Raw genomic sequence first — 23,341 nt, forward strand, 5'->3', positions numbered from 1 at the left:
ATGTTCTCATTCCCCATGTAACATTAAATTCACATTAATTCTTTCACAGAGCTTCTTCTACTCATCTCTGAACCAAGAATGATATTGTTATTTTCATGTTTCTCAATAGGCACTGTTAAAATCATGTAATCTGTGTTTTAATAATCTTTAAATCAGATATACTAATTTGAATACACTAGTGTATTTTCTTCAAGGGACAGCCATGGAGCAAGGGCAAACTCAGACAGTTGGAGAGAAATCCTGAACACTAAGCCTGGACAGTGAAGGATGTGGCCAGGAAGAGCAGAGGTATGATAGGGAAAGAAGAGACAACAGACATTACGGATAAAAGCAGCCTCATAGACTAGATCCAGAGAAGACAGTCCATACACACTTGAAGCAATTGACTAAGCTGTGTAGAGTGGAGACACACTCTCTGTTTAGGGAGTAGAAGAGACTGAAGTGTCGAAACAGGAGGATCATAGGTACACTGCCATGTCAGTGAGATGACTCATCATGCAAACGTGCTGGCCTCCAAGCCCAGGGAAGTGAATTCAGTCTTTCGATCACATTGTAGAAGGAGAGGATGGACATGAGCAAGATGTCCCAGAGTACTACATGTACTGTGATGTATGTAAGTCTGTGTGCACACACACACACACACACACCCCCACACACACACCACACATCATACATGCATGAGTACCCATTAAATAAATATAAATATACTGACCATGTGATTTCTCTTTTAAACAACCACTTAGTAAGCAGTGGATCCTATAAGTAGCTACTCTGAAAGAATACATGTAAATGGGGACCTTCCTGACCATCCTAAGCATGAAGGCCTTAAGTCTAACAGAACAATCTAACCGATTGTTGACATTAGTAGCTTTTATAAATGCTTTAAAATTATTCTGACAATGGAATAGAAAGTCATGTCCCGTGAGTGGCAGACTTTTAAAGAAGCAATTCAGTAAAAATGGTCAGTTCTATTTTTCTAAATTTCTTTCACCTACATCTTTGAAGCCCTACATCCTTCAGTGAATCTTATTCTACCTCCTCTCTAGAGTTTTTGAAGGGTTCACTAACTCCAGCACTCTTCGCTCATGCCTTGGAACACATGAGATAACAGAAAGCAGCTCAGCAGCAGGAAACGGTAATGCCACCTTCGTTACTAATAAACGCTATGCTGAAGAATGCAGCTGGATACCTGCAAGTAGGTACCCGGCTATTGTCAGACTAGAATTGTAGGCAGCTTTTTCCCCTATACTTTAGGGCAAAGCTCAATCTTAGGAGAGGTGGCACAATCCAGACAGGAAAGGACGAAATATGGGAAAGTATGACTTATTTTTTTAGGGACAAGAGAGTCAGAGTGAAATTAGGAAGGCTCAACTAAGATGCTTACTGTTTTACAAAAACAAAACAAAGCAAAACAAAACAAAACAACAACAAATAACCTAGGTGTAGACAGAAAGTCTTAAATCCTAATATTTTTAACATTTAAAATTTGTTCTGAAGAGCATTTCCCATATGCTCTCAACATCGTTACTAAAGGCTACATTGGAATACTGAAGTACTGATTTCTAAGGCAATTCTTAACTAGTATTAGTCCGCTGTTACTATGACAAAATATTCAATAGTGCATAATTTATAATGGAAAATGTTTTTTGTTTGTGTGATTATTTGTTTAATTTTATTTTATAAATCTGACATTCCTTATTTTGAATGATAAACTTTTACTTTTTTCCTTTTCCTTTTTAATTTATTTTTTAACACTCCAGATTTTATACCCCTCTCAGTCCACACTGGGACTGTTCCACATCTCAGTCCTCCTCTCCTCTTCCCTGTCTCCATGAGGATGTCCCCACCCCTAACCTCTCAACCCCCTAACCCCCACACCACCTGACCTCTAAACTCCCTGTGGCCTCTAGTCTTTTGATGGTTAGATGCATCATATCTGATTGAATCCCGACTTGGCAGTCCTCGCTGTATATGTGTAAGGGGCCTCATATCATCTGGTGTATGCTGCCTGGTTGATGGTCCAGTGTTTGATAGATTTCTGGGGTCCAGATTAATTGAGACTGCTGGTCCTCCTACAGGGTCGCCCTTCTCCTCAGCTTCTTTCTGCCTTCCCTAATTCAACCACAGGGATCAGCAGCTTCTGTCCATTGGTTGGGTGCAAATATCTGCATCTGACTCCTTTAGTTGCTAGTTGGGTCTTCTGGAGTGTAGTCATACTAGGTCCCTTTTTGTGAGTGATCTACAGCCTCAGTAATAGTGTCAGGCCTTGGGACCTCCTCTTGAGCTGGAAGCCACTTTGAGCTTGTTGCTGGACCTCCTTTTCCTGAGGCTCCTCTCCATTTCCATCCCTGTAATTCTTTCAGACAGGAACAATTATGGGAGTTTTGACTGTGGGATGGCAACTGCCTCCCTCATTTGATACTTTGCCTTCCTGTTGGAGGTGGGCTTTATAAATTCCCTCACCCTACTGTTGGGCATTTCATCTAAGCTCCCTTCCTTTGAGTCATTATCAGGTCTCTGGTGCATCCTGTAGGGTCCCCCTAACCTCCTACTTCTCGAGGTTGCCTGTTTCAATTCTTTCTGCTAGCCCTCAGGGTCTCAGTCCTTTTCCCTGACCCAATACTCAGGTTCACCTCTACCTCCCTACCCCACCCCTGTACACTTTTCCTCCCAGGTCCCTTCCTCCCCACTTGTGAATACTTTCTCTCCTTCCCAAGGGGGACTGAGGGGTCCTCACTTGGGCCCTTCAGCTTGTTGAACTTTTTGAGTTCTGTGAGCTATATCTTGGGTGTTCTCTACTTTTCCTCCTCCTCCTCCTCCTCCTCCTCCTCCTCCTCCTCCTCCTCCTTCTTCTTCTTTCTGCTAATAGCCACTTATTAGTGAGTACATACCATGCATGCCTTCTGGGTCTGAATTACCTCACTCAGGATGATACGATATTTCCTGCCTGCCTGCCTTCCTTCCTTCCTTCCTTCCTTCCTTCCTTCCTTCCTTCCTTCCTTCCTTCCTTCCTTCCCTCCTTCCCTCCCTCCCTCCCTCCCTCCCTCCCTCCCTCCCTCCCTCCCTCCCTCCCTCTCTCTCTCTCTCTCTCTCTCTCTCTCTCTCTCTCTCTCTCTTTCTTTCTTTCTTTCTTTCTTTCGTTTTTCGAGACAGGGTTTCTCTGTATAGCCCTGGCTGTCCTGGAACTCCCTTTGTAGACCAGGCTGGCCTTGAACTCAGAAATCTGCCTGCCTCTGCCTCCCAAGTTCTGGGATTAAAAGCATGTGCCCCAACTGCCCTGCAGGATAATATTTTCTAGTTCCATACATTTTCATGCAAAACGAGAATGTCCTCATTCTTAATAGCTGAATAGTATTCCATTGTATAAATGAAACATATTTTCTGTATCCATTCTTCTGTCATGGGACATCTGAGTTGTCTCCAGTTTCTGGCTATCACAAATAAGGCCACTATTAATATAGTGAAACGTGTGCTCCTGTGGCATGGTGGGGCATCTTTTGGGTATATTCCCAAGAGTGGTATTGCTGGGTTTTCAGGTAGATCTATTTCTAATTTTCTGAGGAACCTCCAGACTGATTCCAGAGTACTTGTACCATCTTGCAATCCCACCAGCAATGGAGGAATGTTCCTCTTTCTCCACATCCTCACCAACATGTGTTGCCACCTGAGGTTTTGACCTTAGCCATTTTGATTGGTGTAAAGTGAAATCTCGGGGTCAAGGATATGGAACTGACAAAATCATGGCTTTGGTAAGGTGACTGATGACATCACAGGAGTGAAGCATCCCATCAGGAAAGTGCTTACTCTGTGAGACAGTAGCTAAAGTGAAGAGATAAGCTGGATTCCTACCATGACTATGCTCACATGTTCTGAGGGTATGGCCCAATGATCTAATTTAAGAACTTCCTGTCTTCTCTTCCTAGTAATGATCCCACTACCATCTAGCAGTGTTACTTGAGGATTCTGGCATCTAACAGAAGTACTATTGCAACACACAGTAAACCACAGTTGTGTCCTAGCAGTTATTTACATTTCAATGTGTTTGCTGCTTCCAAATACAGTATAGACAGTCTCAGTCACCCTCTCCTTTGGATTAACTGCTGGATTAATAGACATACAGGGGAGATTCCACAGGTGAAGGCATGTAACACCAGCAAATAATTAGGAGACTGAGGCAGGTAGTTTGATATTTCAAGGCCAGCCTGTGTGACAAAGAAAGTTTAAGCCCAGCATGGGTAATGTAGTGACAATTAATCTCAAAATAAATAGTGCAAAAGGGTGTTGGGCTGACAGGTAAACTGCTTGCCTACCCTACCCGAAGCTCTAGATTTAACTCAGAAGACTAGGTGGGGAAAACAGGCTCAGAGAATCTCCTGTTACTACAATGCCCAAGGCATCATGAAGATCATTATAATATATAACTCTGTATACTTGAGCACTTCTAGTCTCACAAGGGATACTTATGTTTAATGTGAGTTGAATTTGTTCTCGACTTTCTTCAACAAATTGTAGGTAAAGCTGTAGCTCTGAAATATAATTCCATATTACAAAGGTAATGAAAACATTGAATTTGGGTAAAGGAAAAGTAAGAAATTTTAGAAAGACCTATTCACCAAAGAATGTCCTTCAGTTTATAAAAAATTAAGTACTAGAACAAAACATTATACAGACAGATTTCTTTTTTGTATCTATCTATCTATCTATCTATCTATCTATCTATCTATCTATATATATATATATATATATATATTTGGAAATTCCTTTACATTTAATTTATTTTAGAGGAAACAAACAATGTATGATCATAAATTATTTATTATGGTTTGGTCAAAATACCTATCGATGAATGGGCGATTCACTAAGAGGAAATAAAATACTGAATTTATGGAATGTTTCAATCCATAGCCATCACGGAAAAATTAAAATGTATCACCGAATGTAGCATTGATGCCACCAGCAACATAAGAGTAAGCAGAGTCTCAGAAGGGACTTCATGTTTTTACACGCACACACACACACACACACACACACACTTAACAGGAAATATTTAAGTAATTGTGAAAGATTAACTATTTTGTTCCAAGTTGTTGATTTTAAATAGAAATGCAATCAATATTAAAAATGAGATATCCTTGGGGAGAAAGAGATAGCTAAAGCAGGTAAGAGCAGGTATTGCTCTTGTAGATAATGTGAGGGCATCTAGAAAAACAGTAACACAGTTGCAAAGTTACTCAAATACATACATACATGCATGCATACATACATACATACCTATGCATATATCCTTTTATCTAAATTCATATATGCATATGTATACAATAGCTCATTTATACATATATATAAACTGTGCATTCAAGTGAGAATATGTAGCTATGAAAGATAGGTGCATAAACAACAAGTGTTAGAATTAAATATGCAAGACTACCAAAGTAATTTGAGTGAGAATCATCAGAACGTTTTTCCATCTGCTTTTTTATGGGGTTTCGGGTATTGGTTTATATTACTTTTATATTTAAAAGTTATGTAAACATTTTTATTATCCCAGATAGAAAAGAATGCTAACCCAGGCTATTTCCTCGCATGAGAGCTGAGTGCTCTGGCAGATTTTATAGCTGGGCTGTCAGAACAGCTTTTGACATTAAGGACTAAGATTAACCAGGGTTTCTGCTTGTGATCTCTGTTAGCTGCTCATTACAAATGTACACTATTCCAGCCTCGTGGAACACTCCTAGGCAGTTTCTGCCTTGGTTCTGTTACATGCCTACTCTGTAGACATATAACATCAAACTTCCACTGTGATTTTATAGAATTATGGAAGTAGACTCGATCATGTAAGACACATTACAGTGTCAAACTTTTATAATGATATACTTTGCAATAATTATTGTATATTTCCAAAGACCATCAACTCATTTCTCCAGGATATTGCTCAATGACAAATGATAATCTTCAGTTTGGGCATATCTAGTGAGGGAAAATTTGGACTATACTCATAATATTTATTGAATACTTAATTTTTAAGAACATTATTAATGAAAAGTTATAATGTTTAAAATGTACCTCCTTCCTTGGAGCTTCCAAAGTACGGCCACACATATGTTGCTTTCAGTGTTTATTGTTTCCCATGAAACTACAAAACTAGTTTTTCCTAACTCTTAAATTTTGAAACAGTCATAAGCAATTACTATACATTTTTGTTTTAAAGACTGTTACCTGATATGTGCATATTCATATCTCATCATACATGGAGAAGTCAAATTTCTGACTAGCAAAGGCCTTTACCCAACTGACTGCTAAAGCAACATAACAATCAAATAACTCCGAATGACACCTGAATTTACCCATAGATCATTTCCTCACTCAGTCATCATCAGAGAAGCTTCCTTTTGTAATCAACCAGAAAAAACACAGAGAACCACAACTGTCCAATGTGCAGAGAGTGAGAAACTTTGAAAAACTCAATTCTAAATGGGATGTCCTCACAAACCACTCCCCTTAGGGTTTAGGTAGCTATCCAGGAAGAAGGTAAATTTCAGAGGAAATAGATGAGTCTATGGAAACAGAGTCTTCCAGATACAACAGGAGAGATGTAAATGAGAACCAAGAAGCTATGACACGTGTATGATCTACATAAATTCAAGCCAGATGATTTACAATCCTTAAAGAGGGAAGTGGGCATGAACTCCTACCTAACCAAGAAGGTATCTCAAACTGATAGCAATTTGCAAGAGAAAAATTAATTTATTAATGGAGTCCTACTGGGTATATGGACTACACTTCAAGAGAGACTCCATGCCCAGTAGTAGATGGTGGACATAAAACAAAGCAATCTACAAATTCAACGCAATCCCCATCAAAATTCCAACTCAATTCTTCAACGAATTAGAAAGGGCAATTTGCAAATTCATCTGGAATAACAAAAAAACCTAGGATAGCAGAACCTCTTCTCAATGATAAAAGAACCTCTGGTGGAATCACTATTCCTGACTTAAAGCTGTAATACAGAGCAATTGTGATAAAAACTGCATGGTACTGGTATAGCGACACACAAGTAGACCAATGGAACAGAATTGAAGACCCAGAAATGAACACACACACCTATGGTCACTTGATCTTTGACAAGGGAGCTAAAACCATCCAATGGAAAAAAGACAGCATTTTCAACAAATGGTGCTGGCATAACTGGTGGTTATGATGTAGAAGAATGTGAATCGATCCATTCATATCTCTTTGTACTAAGGACAAATCTAAGTCGATCAAGAAACTCCACATAAACCCAAAGACACTGAAACTTATAGAGGAGAAAGAAGGGAAAAGCCTTGAAGATATGGGCACAGGCAAAAAATTCCTGACTAGAACAGCAAGGGCTTGTGCTGTAAGATCAAGAATCGACAAATGGGACTCATAGAATTACAAAGCTTCTGTAAGGCAAAAGACACCATCAATAAGACAAAAAGGCCAACAAGAGATTGGGAAAGATCTTTACCAATCCTAAATCAGATAGGGGACTAATATCCAATATATATAAAGAACTCAAGAAGGTGGACTCCAGAAAATCAAATAACCCCATTAAAAATGGGACTCAGAGCTAAACAAAGAATTCTCACCTGAGGAATACCAAATGGCTGAGAAGCACCTGAAAAAATGTTCAGCATCCTTAATCATCAGGGAAATGCAAATCAAAACAACCCTGAGATTCCACCTCACACCAGTCAGAATGACTAAGATCAAAAATTCAGGTGACAGCAGATGCTGGCGAGGATGTGGAGAAAGAGGAACACTCCTCCATTGTTGGTGGGATTGCAAGCTTGTACAACCACTCTGGAAATCAGTCTGGTGGTTCCTCAGAAAATTGGACATAGTACTACCAGAGGATCCCACAATACCTCTCCTGAGCATATATCCAGAAGATGTTCCAACTGCTAAGAAGGACACATGCTCCACTATGTTCATAGCAGCCTTATTTATAATAGCCAGAAGCTGAAAAGAACCCAGATGCCCCTCAACAGAAGAATGGATATAGAAAATGTGGGTGTATTACTCAGCTATTAAAAAGAATGAATTTATGAAATTCCTAGGCAAATGCATGGACCTGGAGGGTTTCATCGTGAGTGAGGTAACCCAATCACAAAAGAACTCACATGATATATACTCACTGATAAGTGGATATTAGCCCAGAAACTTAGAATACCCAAGATACAAGTTAAAATTTGCAAAACACATGAAACTAAGAAGAAGGAAGACCAAAGTGTGGTCACTTTTACCCTTCTTAGAATTGGGAACAAAACACCCATGGAAGGAGTTACAGAGACAAAGTTTGGAGCTGAGATGAAAGGATCAACTATCCTATTCTAAAAGTGTGCTGATTTTGGCAATTAAGAGATCATTGTTGACCTGAAAATAAGGCACTAAAACAAAGAAGTTTAGTCAGTAGAGAGAAATCCCTGTATTTGTGTAAGTTTCTAACAATTTAAAATATATTCTTTCCTCCCAATTTGTGTGTGTGTGTGTGTGTGTGTGTGTGTGTGTATATATATATATATATATATATATATATATATATATATATGTATATATATATATATATGTATATATATAATCTTTCTTTGCTGTTTGGGAAAATCTGTAGGAGGTGGAATAGTGAAGTACTCAATAAATGGACAGTTCTAGAAAACTAGATTTACTGACTAGACAATAAACATCCCTTGAGAATATTGGTGTGAATGACAAGAGATGGAGCAGTCATGGAACACATCAGTTAGTCTGAGGTGCTATAGGAAAATAAATGGAGGCTACTGACATCAGTATATTAATACATTTACTAGGATTCAGGCCTGCTATATGTTTGCATGATTAAACACAAAGCAACAATTATGTATCTTTGGTTCAAAAAAGAATTTGAAGAAAGCAATGTCATAAGTCTTTCTAGTATACTACTGAACATGTGAAGAGAGTGCATGCCTGGAAATGCCTACTGGAGACTCTGATTATGACAACCACTTTATTCTGAAGTAGAACAGATGATTTAAATTTCATAAAATTAGACTAAGAATTAAAGAATGATTAAACACTATATATTTTCCAACATACATCTCAATTTTTGGCACTGATTCTATGCTTATATCATGTCATAATGTACAGGAACTTTTACAGACCTTGGGGTTAATAGACCAAAACCTTTGTAAAAATATTAGAAAATGCCATGATTGGTTATAAGTAGACACTTAAAAAATTAAGAAAAAATATGTCTTTAATATATGAGAAGGATAGTCAGTCTTGTATGCAGAGAAAGGAAACTTAAATGAACAGCAAAAGAACATTTGTTTCCTGTCAAAACTGATAAAAATATAAAAACCTGACAATATATCTTGTTTTGGAAAATTGAAGACTTATATCTTTATCCTAGTATCATGCCATCTGGAATACTCTTTCAGTTTAAAATTTCCCTTAGGATATGTAGTAAAGAATTTAGACTTCAAAGTGTTAGCAGAATCACACTCCAAAAGATTTTGGGGAGGGCTAGTTCCTCTCCTCCAAAGCAACCTCAGACATTCTGTTATCTGGGCCATACAACTCCATTCTTGCTCCTGTGACAAGAATGACTTCTTCATTGCAACCAGACTTTCAAAGAATTACTTTGAAAGCAGACCATTAACAACATATGAGTGTACACCAGCATATTTCCATGATTCTCAGTACTCAGTACCATAAAGAGCTCAGGTAGTCATATTTCAAGGATAAATAGATTAGTTGTGATACGTTATGTGATGGAATATTATATAAGCAAGAAAAGATAGGAATTTTCTATGAAGCAACATGTTTTAATCTCCAAAAATTATTATGAAAAAGAAATATAGTAAAGACCACCAAATTTCTATTTCCTATATGCTGTGGAAGAGAATAGGGTATAAAAAAACATACATACACTTCATGTTTTTAAATAAACCTTTAGGAGGAGGAAAACAGATAATAGAAGTTTACTATTTATGTAATGAAAATATACAAAATTGTGGAAGTGGGGTAGATGAGCCAGGCTTGATGGTATGAGAAAGGACTGATGCCTCTCTGGCCATGCTAGTATTTGGGAAACATATTCAAACTTAATATATACTAAGAATGTTTAATAAGCACAGTTTTATTTAAAATAATTAATTACATTAATTACTCATAATTATAAGAAGCCAGGGGTCTAAAATGTGGTACATTGGGTTCAAATTAGCATATTGAAACTACCAGAAAATAGCATACTCATCAATTACAAGCTTCTTCAGGAAGTCCTTTGTCCATTACTTGGACAGTGGGGGCTCTGACAAATGAAAACAAGCAGCAGATGTACTTACTGATACTTGGGTTTCACAGTTTCTCAGGCTCTTATAGTAAAACAGTTAGGGGGGTACACACACACACACACACACACACACATACACACACACATGTTTGTGTATAACCCTATCAGTATTCACTTTCTCTTTCTCTACATATGGAAAACACATTCTTCTTTTTTCTCCTTAAATTATTATTAATTATTTATGGAATCCATTGATCATATGATATAGTTTCTCTTTTTTAGTCTTAAAGCTCCAAAAATATATTTGTATATTTTACTTTATTGCAAACTCAGATTTGGGAATAAGCTTGAGTTATTGAAATCCCAACTCAGAAATCCAATGACAGGAACAAGTTTTCCATGATTTGGTTTCCTCAAGTACACCACAAAAAATCCCAGAATAATTTCTGGGGGCTACTAAGCAGAAATAATAAATTATCTTCTTATTATATATTATGAATAATGTATTATTTGTTAATAATAATAATAATACCATGCTTCTATTAGCATGGTATTTGTTTTATAAACTCAAATATTGTATTTGTTTATGAACTCAAATATTGGTAAAATATTATGTCTAAATGACCAGAGTAACTTCATTTCTAGGTCATTTTTTTTCTAAAATTTTAGCAGTCTTTATTTGTATTGACTTTAACCACATTGTTAGAATATATTTATTCTTAAAACCTGCCATTTCTCTCTGACATATCTTTAAAAATACGAGAACAGAAAATTTGAAAAAGAATTAGAGTTTAAAGTTAATTTCACATTAGTTACACAGAGCTTATAATTGAGAAAAAGAGTTTCTATAAATTACCAAAGTTTTAACTTTGTTTCATTCTATGCTTAATAATACAACCCCTAGTTCACAGGGAGTGCTGGTTATCTGAGAAATTTTGTATATTACAATTCCAAGTTACCATCCATTCTCTTAATGGATCCTTTATAATTTGACCCCTTTAACCTTATTCATATTACAATTCCTTGTAGCATTCTGACCAAGGCAATGAATCACACACTCACAAATAGTCCACTATTCTAGCTTGACAGATAACCTTACATGCAAGAATACAATACAAAATCTGCCAATAATGCATTAGACGACATATGAAATATAGGGAGGGTAGCTAATAGCAGAGATATCAAAAGAGACAGACTCATTCCAGTAGAAAGCAATCGGTAAGAAGATGCAAGGAAGAGAAGAAGAAGAAGAAGAAGAAGAGGAGGAGGAGGAGGAGGAGGAGGAGGAGGAGGAGGAGGAGGACGAGGACGAGGACGAGGAGGACGAGGAGGACGAGGAGGACGAGGAGGACGAGGAGGACGAGGAGAGGAGGAGGAGGAGGAGGGAGAGGAGGAGGAGGAGGAGGGAGAGGAGGAGGAGGAGAAAAGAGGAAGAAGAGGAGGAGAAGGAAGGGAAGAAGCACAACACGTTCAGGTGGGAATGTTAAGACAAACAGATAAAGGTTCTTAGTCTTTTTTGCCAAAAGCAAAACAGAAACAAAAATGGAAGAGGAAATATGGAGAGGACAATGGACTGTCAGGACTCATTCTATTTGGGGAGGCAGAGGAGAAAGTCTCTTGCATATATATATAAATGTACTTTACTTAAACATTTAAATACTTATTTGCCCTGAGAAAAATCAAGTACATCCATATCTTTGTGAAATCAGCTATGAAAATACAGTGGAATGGTGAATGGACATGGTGGCCAAGGATGTTAGAGATGGAGCATTTGCAGTGGCAAGATGAGGGATGGAGGCACACTGAAGCTTTTGAAGAAGTGCAAGGTTACATAGCACAGCCTAGCTGCTTCTGCACACTCTCCATAGCCCTTCTCTCCTCAACCTGGGCAGCAGTAAGGGACTCTCATCCTCATGGTTGAGTTTAAAGAGGAAATGCCACTGATGGGAAGTGAGAAATCCAGTGCTGAGTTTGGACCTGTAATACTCATGTACCATGTGGTTCCACAGCACACTGCTAAAACTTCAACTTGAAAGCTGGGCCAGGGTCTGCGATGCCTGGAATTTCATAAATAAAACAAATCATAAGCAGATCTGAAATGACATTTGCACAACCACAGGGCTTCCTAAGTGTAAATGAATACATGTTTACACAAATAGTCCAACTAATTAAAAATTGCTAAAATACAGGGAAGTAGACCAAAATGTGAACTGGCAGACTTGACAAAGAGAAGAATATGCAAACTAAAAATAGCCACATTTAAATAGGAATGTTAAAAATAATTCCAAGGTTAAAAAAAAATTACCAAAACCAAGAGACCAGATTGAATACATTTAACCAGATTGTAATTTAGTGTAATTGCCTATTAATTCCCCCGGGCTTTAATTTTCTTGTGGGACTTTTGGCATATCTCTTTCATAGTGCTGATAAAAAGATTATGTGAGTAAATGAATGTAAAGTCCTAAATATGAGAAGTGTATGAACATGGCAATGTATGATCTACTTTGAGCTGCTGAAACACTAAACGCTGAACCTTAGTCAAGTGATTTTTTTTTCTTTATTATTTGTAGTTGTAGTCCACATCTGTATTTATGCTCACTAAATATTGAAATACAAATTGCCTAACTAGTAGCTCCCCCAAGAACTTAATATAAAACATTAGGCCTATCAAAAAATGTAGTTCTTTAACAATAGTCAAAAGTTGTCTGTCATCTTGTTCAACGTATAGTTTGTTTAATGTGTAGTTTGTTCAATTCATAATATAGTCCAAAGCTTTGCTAAGTACAACCTTCTCTAGGAAGAACAAATAAGAACAATAATTGATTTTCTCAGATAAAACATATTTTTTGGAAAGTTTTTAATTTACACTTTTGGGTTTTGTTTTGTTTTGTTTTGTTTTGTTTTGTTTTGTTTTGTTTTGTTTGTGATCAGGTTTCTCTGAGTAGCCCTTGCTGACCTGGAATTCACTCTGTGTGCTATATTAGGCTTAGTCTCAGAGATCTGTCTGGTTCTGCCTCTCTAATGTGAGGATTAAAGGTATGCATCATTGCTGCCCAGCTTGAGGATTTTAATTGGAATCTCATAGAGATAGTTTTGGAAAATGTGTACATTTATAGCATCCCATCTTTTCATTCCAAAATTGTACGTCTCTCATTTTATTTACATTTTAATATATTGTTCTTCCTTAGTAACATTTTGACATTCTTTATAAATATGTCTTATCCTAGTTATTGCTTTATTTACTTTAGACCTTGGTGGTTATAGGGACTCACATCTTACATGCTATTGGATACCAAAGAAAGCTTTTGACCCCCCTCTTTATATAATGTATGGAATTCTCTTATTTTAAATTATAACTAACCTTGTAATTATTTATTTTTACATTTTAAAGACAGTTAAAAGTATTTTATAGAAACCTTACTATAAAATCATGTATACTGTCTGTATCCTGGCCCACAATTCTAGAGTAAGCCCAGTTCTCTACTGAAGAACATAGTGGTACCTGAGTTCAAGCTAAGACATGTATGTAGACATTCAAAGCTTCCACAAAGCCTCCCCACCTCCCCCAACAGCATTCTATCCTTTCAATGCAGAATTCCAGCAGAAGTCAACTGTTCTGCCAGAGGTCCTACTGGTGTTCTGAACCCCATTTAAGACCCACCTGCAGACATTCAAATCTTCCTCAGAGCCTGTGAGGTTCCCCGACAGTCCCCCCTCCACTTGTCTCCATATTCCAATCCACAATTATTGCACGAGCCCCTACTTTACCAGAAGCAACAGGTATCTAGCACCTCAGAGGCCAAGCCAGCACCTAGAACTCCAGATTCTCAGAGGCACCTCCAGCACCCAAAGCATCAGAGTTCATTCATACCACCAAAATCTCAGCAGAGACACCATACTGAACCTAAGGACTCATGGATCACTTGAAGTACAAGACTCTCAGGCAAGAAGATGAGAAAGGAAACAGAAACTAAGTTAAAAAAAATCATCCAACAGAGATAAACTCAGAAATTGACACCTAAACCTGTAATTACTCCAAATCTATGGGAAGGAATGAATAAACATGTAAAGAAAGCCAAAGAAAAAAACCAAAGAAGTGAAGGAATAAATAAAACTGCTTAACACTTGAAAATGAAAATAGAAGCAATAAACAAGAAAGGGTATCCACATTGTAAATCAAATATTCCTAAAACCTAAATCACACATTGAACCCCACACATTAATACTAGGAGACTTCAACATTCACTCTCACCAATGAACAGTTAGTTCATCCAGACAAAAGACAAAATAGAAAAATAATGGACTAGTAAATGTTATGAATCGAGTAGACTTTTAACATCTATCTGTAGAAAACTACACCCAAACACAAAAGAATATACCTTCTTTTCAGCACCTCACAGAACTGTCTCCAAAACTGAGCACATACTAAGTCACAAAGCAAGACTTAACATACAATAATAAATAAATAAATAAATAAATAAATAAATAACATGCCTCATGAAAGTAGCCAACCATATCTTATCAGACCACCATGAATTAAATCTGAATTTTAATAGCAACATGAACAACAGCAAGCCTATAAACTCATGGCAATTAGACAAGGGCATCTATCTTCTCCATCCCTACTCAATAATGTCCTTGAAGTTCTAGTTCGAGCAATAAGACAACTAAAGGAGATCAAGTGGATAGAAACTGGAAAGACAAAATCAAAGTATCTCTATTTGAAACGATATATTAGTATATATAAATGAGCACCAAAGATTCTACAAGGGAGCTCTTAGAGTTGATAAATAATTTCATCAAAGTGGCTGGAAGATTAATTTTAAAAATCAGTTGCCCTATTATAGCCACAAATAATGTAAAATACCTTGATGTAACTCTAACCAAGCAAGTGACAGATTCTTATGATGAAAACTTCAAGTCTTTGAAAAAAGAAATTGGAGAAGATATCATTAAATAGAAAGATCTCGCAAGCTCATGGGTTGGTAGATTAACATAGTACAAATGGTCGTCTTACCAAAATCAACAGAGATTCGACATAATTCCTCTCAAAATTCCAATACAATGTTTTACAGACCTTGAAAGAACAACTAACTCCATATGAAAAGAAAAAAATCTAATAGCTAAAACAATCCTGTATAATAAAAGAACTTCGAGAAGAGTCACCATCCCAGATTTCAAGCCATACCACAGAGAAATAGAACTGAAAACCACATGGTATTGGCATAAAGACAGACAAGTTGATCAATGGAATCTAATCAAAGACCTAGACATAAATCCATACCTTTGGACATCTGATTTTTGATAGAGATGCAAAAATTATACAATGGAAAAAATAAAGCATGTCCAACAAAGGATTATGGTTTAACCGTATACGAGTATGTAGAAGTAGTCAAATAGTAGACAAATAGATCCATATCTACCACTCTGCACAAATTCTAGTGCAAGTGGCTAAAAGACATTAACATCAACCAAGATACACAGGACCTTGTGTATCTTGTTCAACAATTAATACATGGGATCTCATGAAATTGAAACACTTGTGTGAAACAAAGTATACCATCAATAAAAGTAATTTGGGTAATTACCAAAATATATAAAGAACTCAAGAAACCAGACATCAACAAATTAAATTATATAATTAAAAATAGGGTGCAGATCTAAACAGAGAATTCTCAACAGATGAATCTCAAAATGCAAATAAAATGACTCTGAGAATCCATCATACAGCTGTCAGAATTGCTAAGATGAAAATGACAGCTCATGCTGGTAAGGATTTGGAGCACACAGAACACTCTTCCATTGCTGGTAGGAGTGTAAACTTGTATAGCCACTTTGGAAATCAGTGTGATGGTTTCTCTGAAAATTGAGAATTGACCTACTTAAACACCCAGCTATACCAATCTTGAGAATATACCCAAAGGCTGCCCCACCCTGTCTAATGGACACTTGCTCAATCCTGTTCATAGAAGCTTTGTTCATAAGAGTCAGTACATGAAAAACATCTAGATATCCCTCAAATGTGGAACGGGTAAAGAATATGTGGAAATGTGGTACATTTACATAATGGACTATTACTCAGCTGTTAAAAATAACAACATGAAACTTAAATGGATGGATATATATAATTTACATATATATATATATATATATATATATATATATATATATATATATAATTTACAGGGTCAAGTTGGGGTGGGATACATAGAGAGTATTGTGAAAGGCAACTGGAATTGGGGCTGCAGCTCAGAGACAAGCTAGTGCAATGGAATCTCCTGGTTATCTATGAGCAGTGGGGATAATGCCTCTGAAGAGGCCACCTTCTGTGGCCAGGCAAGACTTCCAATGAAGTGATTAATACACCAACCCAGACATAAAACCTTCAACCTACAATTTGTCCTGCCTGCAGGTTGTGCTGTGATAAAAGCCTTGTAGAGGCATTTCAGTGGCCAATGACTGCTACCTCTTGAGACCCATGCCATGAGAGGAATCCCACTCCTAACACTACTTTGATTGCCACAAACCAGAGGCAAGATAGTCCAGAGGTCCAGGATTAAACCAAACAAGACTGAGGAAAAAAAAACAATTAAATAATTCCTAATGACATTCTGCTATAGTAGTAGAAAAGAGCCTAGCATGATCATCATCAGAGGGGCTTCATCCAGCAACTGATGGGAACAGATACAGAGATCCACAAACATTAGGCTGAGCTCTGGGAATGCTTTGGAAGAGGGACAGGAAGGATTGTACACATCAGAGGAGTCAAGGCACAACAATAAAACCCACAGAATCAGCTATCCTATGCTCATAAGGGCTCACAGAGACTGATCCACAATTAGGGAGCCTGCGTGGGTCTTACCGAGGTTCCTTACATATTTGCTATAATTGTGTACCCAAGTCTTCTGTCAGCAGGGACTGTCTATTACTCTTTTGCCTGCTTTGGGAACTCTTTTCCTCCTCTTGGCTTGTCTAGTTCAGTCTTAATAAGGGGGGTCATGCTTAGTTTTACAGCAACTTGTTATGCTATGTTTCCTTGATGTCCAGGGTGGCCTGCCTTTTTCTGAAGAGAAAGGAGGAGGCATGAATGGGCAGGGAAGGGGGTAGTGACTGGGAGGAACAGGAAATTAAGTTCAGGACATAATATATGAGAGAATAAAATAAATAAAATATAATATAATATTTCTATTATGTGCATAATTATATTTTCTTCCTGAATAAACTCTACTAGCTTTTAAACTATGACTCTTTTAGAAACCTGAGAAAAATACAGTATTGGTAATCTCCAAGTGTTGGCTGGATCACAGATTGCATGCATGTCCTGTGCCACCTCATTAAGTCTGAATTTGAAAGAAAAACTTACAATTCTGGGCACAACATGTTTTGGAGGAATATGTCCATAAAGTGCACTGCACGCTGAAGCAAGGTCATTTTCTGTGTGGAGAAAAAAAAAAATCTCAGAGGTATGCTCATGAGCATTAGAAAAAGCTGCATCATTTGCATGCCAGGACTTACCAACATGTTACTCCTTTTGCTGATGAAGCACTACCTGGTACTTGAATGTACTAGTAGAGAATATCTATTGGCATAAAATGTTTAATCAAGTTCTTAATCATCGTGCTAACTTATTTTTGATTTAAAACTTCTCTAGCAGTCCTCCAGTAGGAACTTTGAAAGCAAGATCCTGTGTCAGAGGATGCTGTTAGTTCCCCCTTCACTGTCAAAAGTTCATCTGGACAAAATTGTCAGTCAATGCTTTATTGAGTAAAATTAATCTACTTTCAATCAAGTTTTTCACACTCAATAGTTTTGTGGTTTTATTCTTTTGAATAAGAAATTTTTACACGATTATTTGACTTTGTTTTTTTTATTTAGATTTTACCTGTCTTGTGCCTTGCTAATTTAAGAAGTTTTTCTTAGTAATTTCCCATTCTTATTCATAATATATGTCTTCATTTTTCTTGATGCATTTCTCATAAAATTCTTCTGAATTTTAACAAACAGAAGCTGATAAGGAGGCTTAGTGGGTAATAGCACTTATTCCCCAAACTGATGCCCTGAGGCCACGTTGTAGGAGAATAGGCAAAATGACTCCTGACAGTTGTCTTCTAATAAAACACACACACACACACACACACACACACACACACACACAAATTTAAGTGGAATATATAATACATATAATACATATAATTTAAGTGGAATTGCCCTATAATGGGACAACAAGGCCTTTACTAGACCAGGAAAACAAATAAAAAGCCCAGTCTCAGGAATATTAAATGATTCCTACCCACACCACAACACGCTATTTATTGCCAATGTCCTTGTTTATTGTCCAGTACTTGACAGTAAGATTTTTATTCCTGAAAACACTTCAAATGAACTAACAATTTTTTTTTGTTTTTGCAATAACACATGTATTTATACAGTACATCTTGATCATATTCACACACCACTACCTCCCTATATAATTCCCTCTAGCTTATTCTACCTGATACCCATACCAACTTCATTATTTTGTTTTTATTGTTATTACTAACCCTCGAAATCCAATACACATTCTACTCATATACACAATGGACTTTTCAAAAGTTATAACAGTCTTTTAATCTCATATAAATGGCTGAAAATGCTCTTTCTATATACTGTAGATTTACATTATCATCTCAGTGCTCCAGAGCTGTTAAGAGAGATCCAGGACTATGGGTTTATACATGATGCCTTAATCTGCATAGATGATCACATCTTGAGTCTCTTGTAACAGCCATTCTTTAGCAGGAACAGTTCTGGAACCCACTGTGAATTCCAAGTTCTGGAATACAGCCATGGAAGTAATCAGTAATATAGCCGGGACTCTTGGGCTCATACACATAGCTGTCCTATTTTCTTAATTCTAGTATGGCCTTCAAGCTATTGTGTCTCCTGAATTCTTTGAAATCTCTTTGCTTTCTTTAGAAGAGAAGCAATGAGACTAGCATTATGTGGCTCTCAGCTTTATGCTGAGAATTTCCCTAAGGATCCCACCACAAGCCAATGTGCACCCATATTTGCTAGGACGTTTGCAATATTTCCTCAATTAGTTTATGTAGGTATCTGTTCTAATGTGGTTTTGAGACAGGAGTTAAGTGTTCATAGTCTATCCATTTATAATCAGCATTATATACATAGCATTTGTTACAGTGGGAAGTTATTTCTGTCCATCATATCCCAAATATTCACTCCTGTTAATTTTTGGTTATAGCCACCTTCAGTTTTCCTCCAAGCACTTAACCGTTTTAAAATTATGTTCTGAATTTCTCATTTACACTTCCATTCTTCAGTTTTACACGGAACCTCCCATAATCTTAGAGGCTGAATGTTGGGGTTGTCCTGGCACTGGGATTGCTTAGGATGCCGCATGGAAGTCAGTAAGAATAATTTTAAGAAGCATACACAAAAAATTTAATAAATGCATGATGGAAGTTATAGGCAAACTGCCAGGCATGTGAAATGAATTAAGTAAAGCACCCTTTAGTCTGTGAGAGATCAAGTCACAGAGCTTGGGCCTTCAATAGTCCTATTTTGTGAAATGAAAACATCAGGAAATGCAGTCAACTCCTGGCACATCAGGAACAATTAAATGACCATTATTTAATTTGATAAAACAATCAGATTTTTGAAACAGTGACACTTTTATGACAATAATAACAAAGATACTATATTATCCATCTTTGTCAATGAAATAGCAAGAGGAGTTGACCTTTATTTATATAGAAAAATTAATATTGAACTAGAAGAAACTAAAATAATTACATAAAAGTCACCAAAGGACATTTGAAAACATTCTGGCTTTTTTTTTTCTTCTCTAGAATAAGAGAATTACCAGTTTGATGTTATAGATCCAGCTTTTTAAAAGGCAATTTGTGTCTTAAAATTCCTTTCAGATGTATAAATAAACCAGAATAAAATATTTCAGACACATTTTTGACATAAGCTAAATGTAAGCCTAGAATAATTTGCTAAATGTCATAAGACAGGGAAAAATTAGTGGAATACAGAGCTGCTTTTAAGCTTAACTGTAGTATTTTCTTGTATCTGCTTAGAAAATCACCCCTGCTAGCACACAGAACACATTAAATCAAAAGGCTTTCCCACCATGGTTAACGTCCTGGTTTTTATGATCTGCACAAGCCTTGATATTGCAGCACATATTTTACGCATGTAATTCTGTTTCAGGATTTCTTTAAGACTAACGTACAATATGCTGAATTAATAATGCTTAAAAGTATAGTATATATGAGGAGCGTTCGAAAAAATCTTGATGAAAGGTGATATGTATTTATGAGGTGCCAGATGTTTGCTTTTAAAAGTAATTTTTATTAACTCACACTAGTGAGATTTGTATTGAAGTGGTCTCTTTGTGGTAGTATATTGTTTGAATTATGTTCTGTGAGACCTAGGCACAATAGGGTGAATAAAAAAACTCCGTACCTTTCTAAATTTTATGTATTTTTAAAAATTGAACCATTGGGCCCCATTTCTAACACAGGTGCCATGGATTAGATGAAAAACAGTAAAAAGAGTTATACATTTCATATGCAAGTACAGGTGTTTAAAATGTAATGATTATTATTTTAAATATGTTTTATTATGGTGGTAATCATGATATCATATGCTTAAAGATCATGTTTCTTCCAAGGTGTTCAGAACACATGTCAGTCATCAATTATGTAACATTTCATTACTTCCATGCAGATATTATTGCCCCATTTTACAGAGGAGGTATTTTGTTACCAGATGACTTCTTTAAAAATCACCAGAATCTTTTCAAGAGATTTTTATGTTTCTGATCACATTTTCCTCCAGACTTACACGCTTGTGTCTAACTGGTCTTTTTCTGTTCTTGTTGACTAGCAAGATGACCATTCTCCTGATGGTTAACTACTGTGACCAGCATGCTCAAGAAAGTTATTATACCTGCTTAAACATAAAGTAGAGCTCACAATGAAAAGGAGACATGTGTTACTAAACATTTAAGAATGTTGAGGGTATGTTTTAAAACAACCTGTATGAGCACATGATATAGATAACTCACCATAGACTCCTGTGTTGGCCTGTTCTGCTCTCTAGTGTGTATGTTATTTCTGAAACTCGCTTGTGCTGTTTGAGCTTACTAAGAACTGCCTCTGGAAGTCGCCTCTGCTCCCCTTTCCCTTCTTACTTAGGCTTCTCTATGGCGAACCTTTTCTAATAACCCTTGTCCAGGGATGGCTGCTACCCCTATTCTGAGATATAGGGAATAAAGGTATTAAACAGGCAAGAGTTAAGACATTGTATCCTATAGAACACATAGAAGATAAATGATTCCCAAATTGAGAAGCTTCATATAAGGGGGCATGCTGCTCTATCCCAAACTAACTATGAAGAACTTGTTCTGGCTAATGGCCTCAATATAGCATCCCAACCTAATTTTTGCAGAAGGTTTTGAGGACATGGTTTAATTATGTTTATCTATCTATCTATCTATCTATCTATCTATCTATCTATCTATCTATCTACTTTTAAACTTTGTTTTTCTAAATAGTTAAAAATGTATTAAATATATGAATAATATTAACACTGTTAAGGATAACAAAGGTATGCCTACTGCACCACATTCTCTGGGCCATGTAGAACATACTCCTTATACGTTTCCTTGTGTCCAATGCTATTCATCTCTTGTCACATCTCAAAGCTTGTTACAGGCCTGTTCTAAGCTGTTAGAAGACTAAAATAAATGGTCTTCCTATAATGTAAAATCCATAGGTCTGAGAATCAGATTCTCAGGATGTAAATTTTTCATTTCTCTTAAGAAAATGTCATCAGCATTTGCAGGACTGAGTCCCATCCTCTGGCAGAAACAAGAATTTTGAATAACGATACCCTTCGCTATGTTTTATTTGCCTTCCGTGACAGAGTGCAGGTGATGGAAACAGCCCACAAGCATGAGCATGAGGCCACTTCTGTTTCCTCTAAATGAGGTAAACACACATACCACTGTTCTTGTTTTGTGATCTGTGACCCTGAAAAAAATTGATACAAAACTCCCCAGTACAGTCCAAACACCAAAGTCCATCTTAAGTTTGTGACATGGATATGCTGGATTTCTTGTTTACTCATTCTATTTATTCATTCAGCAACTGATTGGTTGAACAAAGATTTACCCGGATAACTGTATGAGCAGAATAGTTACTAAAGAATACCATAAAAACACCTTAGGCACAAAATACAAATACAACCTGCTAAATCTATTTTTATTATTTTTGTGTATGGGATTTCCAGGTGGACCACTCTGCATTGTACAACCAATAGATGTATGAATCCTTAAGAAATGATTACTCTGCTTTTCTCAGCAGGTGTTAGCTGCCCGTAGTTATTGTTCTTGGGTTGATCTCCATGAAATCCTCCCTCTACCACATTACTATGTCCATTGATAATGCCACTGTAATTGAGACCATTTCATATTCAACCTCTTGGTAATCTAGCTCTTATTTCTGTGCCTGTAGGTACCTCAAAGTTGGCTCAACTCACCCCAAAAACAAGTTCTCAGCACACATGAGATTATTTGCCCCAGAGTGACAGAGCACAGGGAATAAGAGACAAAGACAGGAGGTCTAGGATGAGGGAGATTTTCAGTACCTATTATTGAGATGTTCCCTGAATCATGGATGCATGAACTGTGTCATAGATGTATTGATTAGAGAGATAGGGTATGTAGGCAGATAACAATAACAATAAAAGCAAAATGGACTTATAACCACAAGGCGTTGATGGAAGGAATTGCAGAAGGCTCTGTGGGCTGCTGGAGGGATAAAAGGGAGGGGAGAGCAAAACCAATATAATTCTATTTCAGTTAAAGTCACATTTAAGATAAAACACCTTAGGCAGGATTCCTCTTCCAATCATTTTACATGTTAGATAAACCACAGACAATTACTAAGATATTTTTCTTTTTTATGAAAATTTCCAATTACATCTGCAGGCAAGCTTTTCTTTTCTGGCTGGTGTGTCAATCAGACACGACTGAAGCTTGGC

The 23,341-nt window shown here is 36.8% G+C and overlaps 1 long non-coding RNA gene across 1 annotated transcript in view; it reads right to left on the reverse strand.

Annotated features, from left to right (window-relative positions):
• LOC110292093 (uncharacterized) overlaps positions 1 to 19,039 on the reverse strand; it is a 108,589-nt gene extending 89,550 nt beyond the window's left edge. Inside the window, exons 1-2 of the long non-coding RNA XR_002377646.2 lie at positions 18,946 to 19,039; positions 17,652 to 17,722 (exon numbers count right to left, since the gene is read on the reverse strand). This is a non-coding gene — a long non-coding RNA (uncharacterized LOC110292093). The remainder of the gene's footprint in view (positions 1 to 17,651; positions 17,723 to 18,945) is intronic.
• Between the last annotated feature and the right edge of the window lie 4,302 nt (positions 19,040 to 23,341).

The sequence above is a fragment of the Mus caroli genome, unplaced genomic scaffold (assembly GCF_978045245.1).
Source record: "Mus caroli unplaced genomic scaffold, Mus_caroli_1 scaffold_6, whole genome shotgun sequence".
NCBI classification, from domain to species: Eukaryota; Metazoa; Chordata; class Mammalia; order Rodentia; family Muridae; genus Mus; species Mus caroli.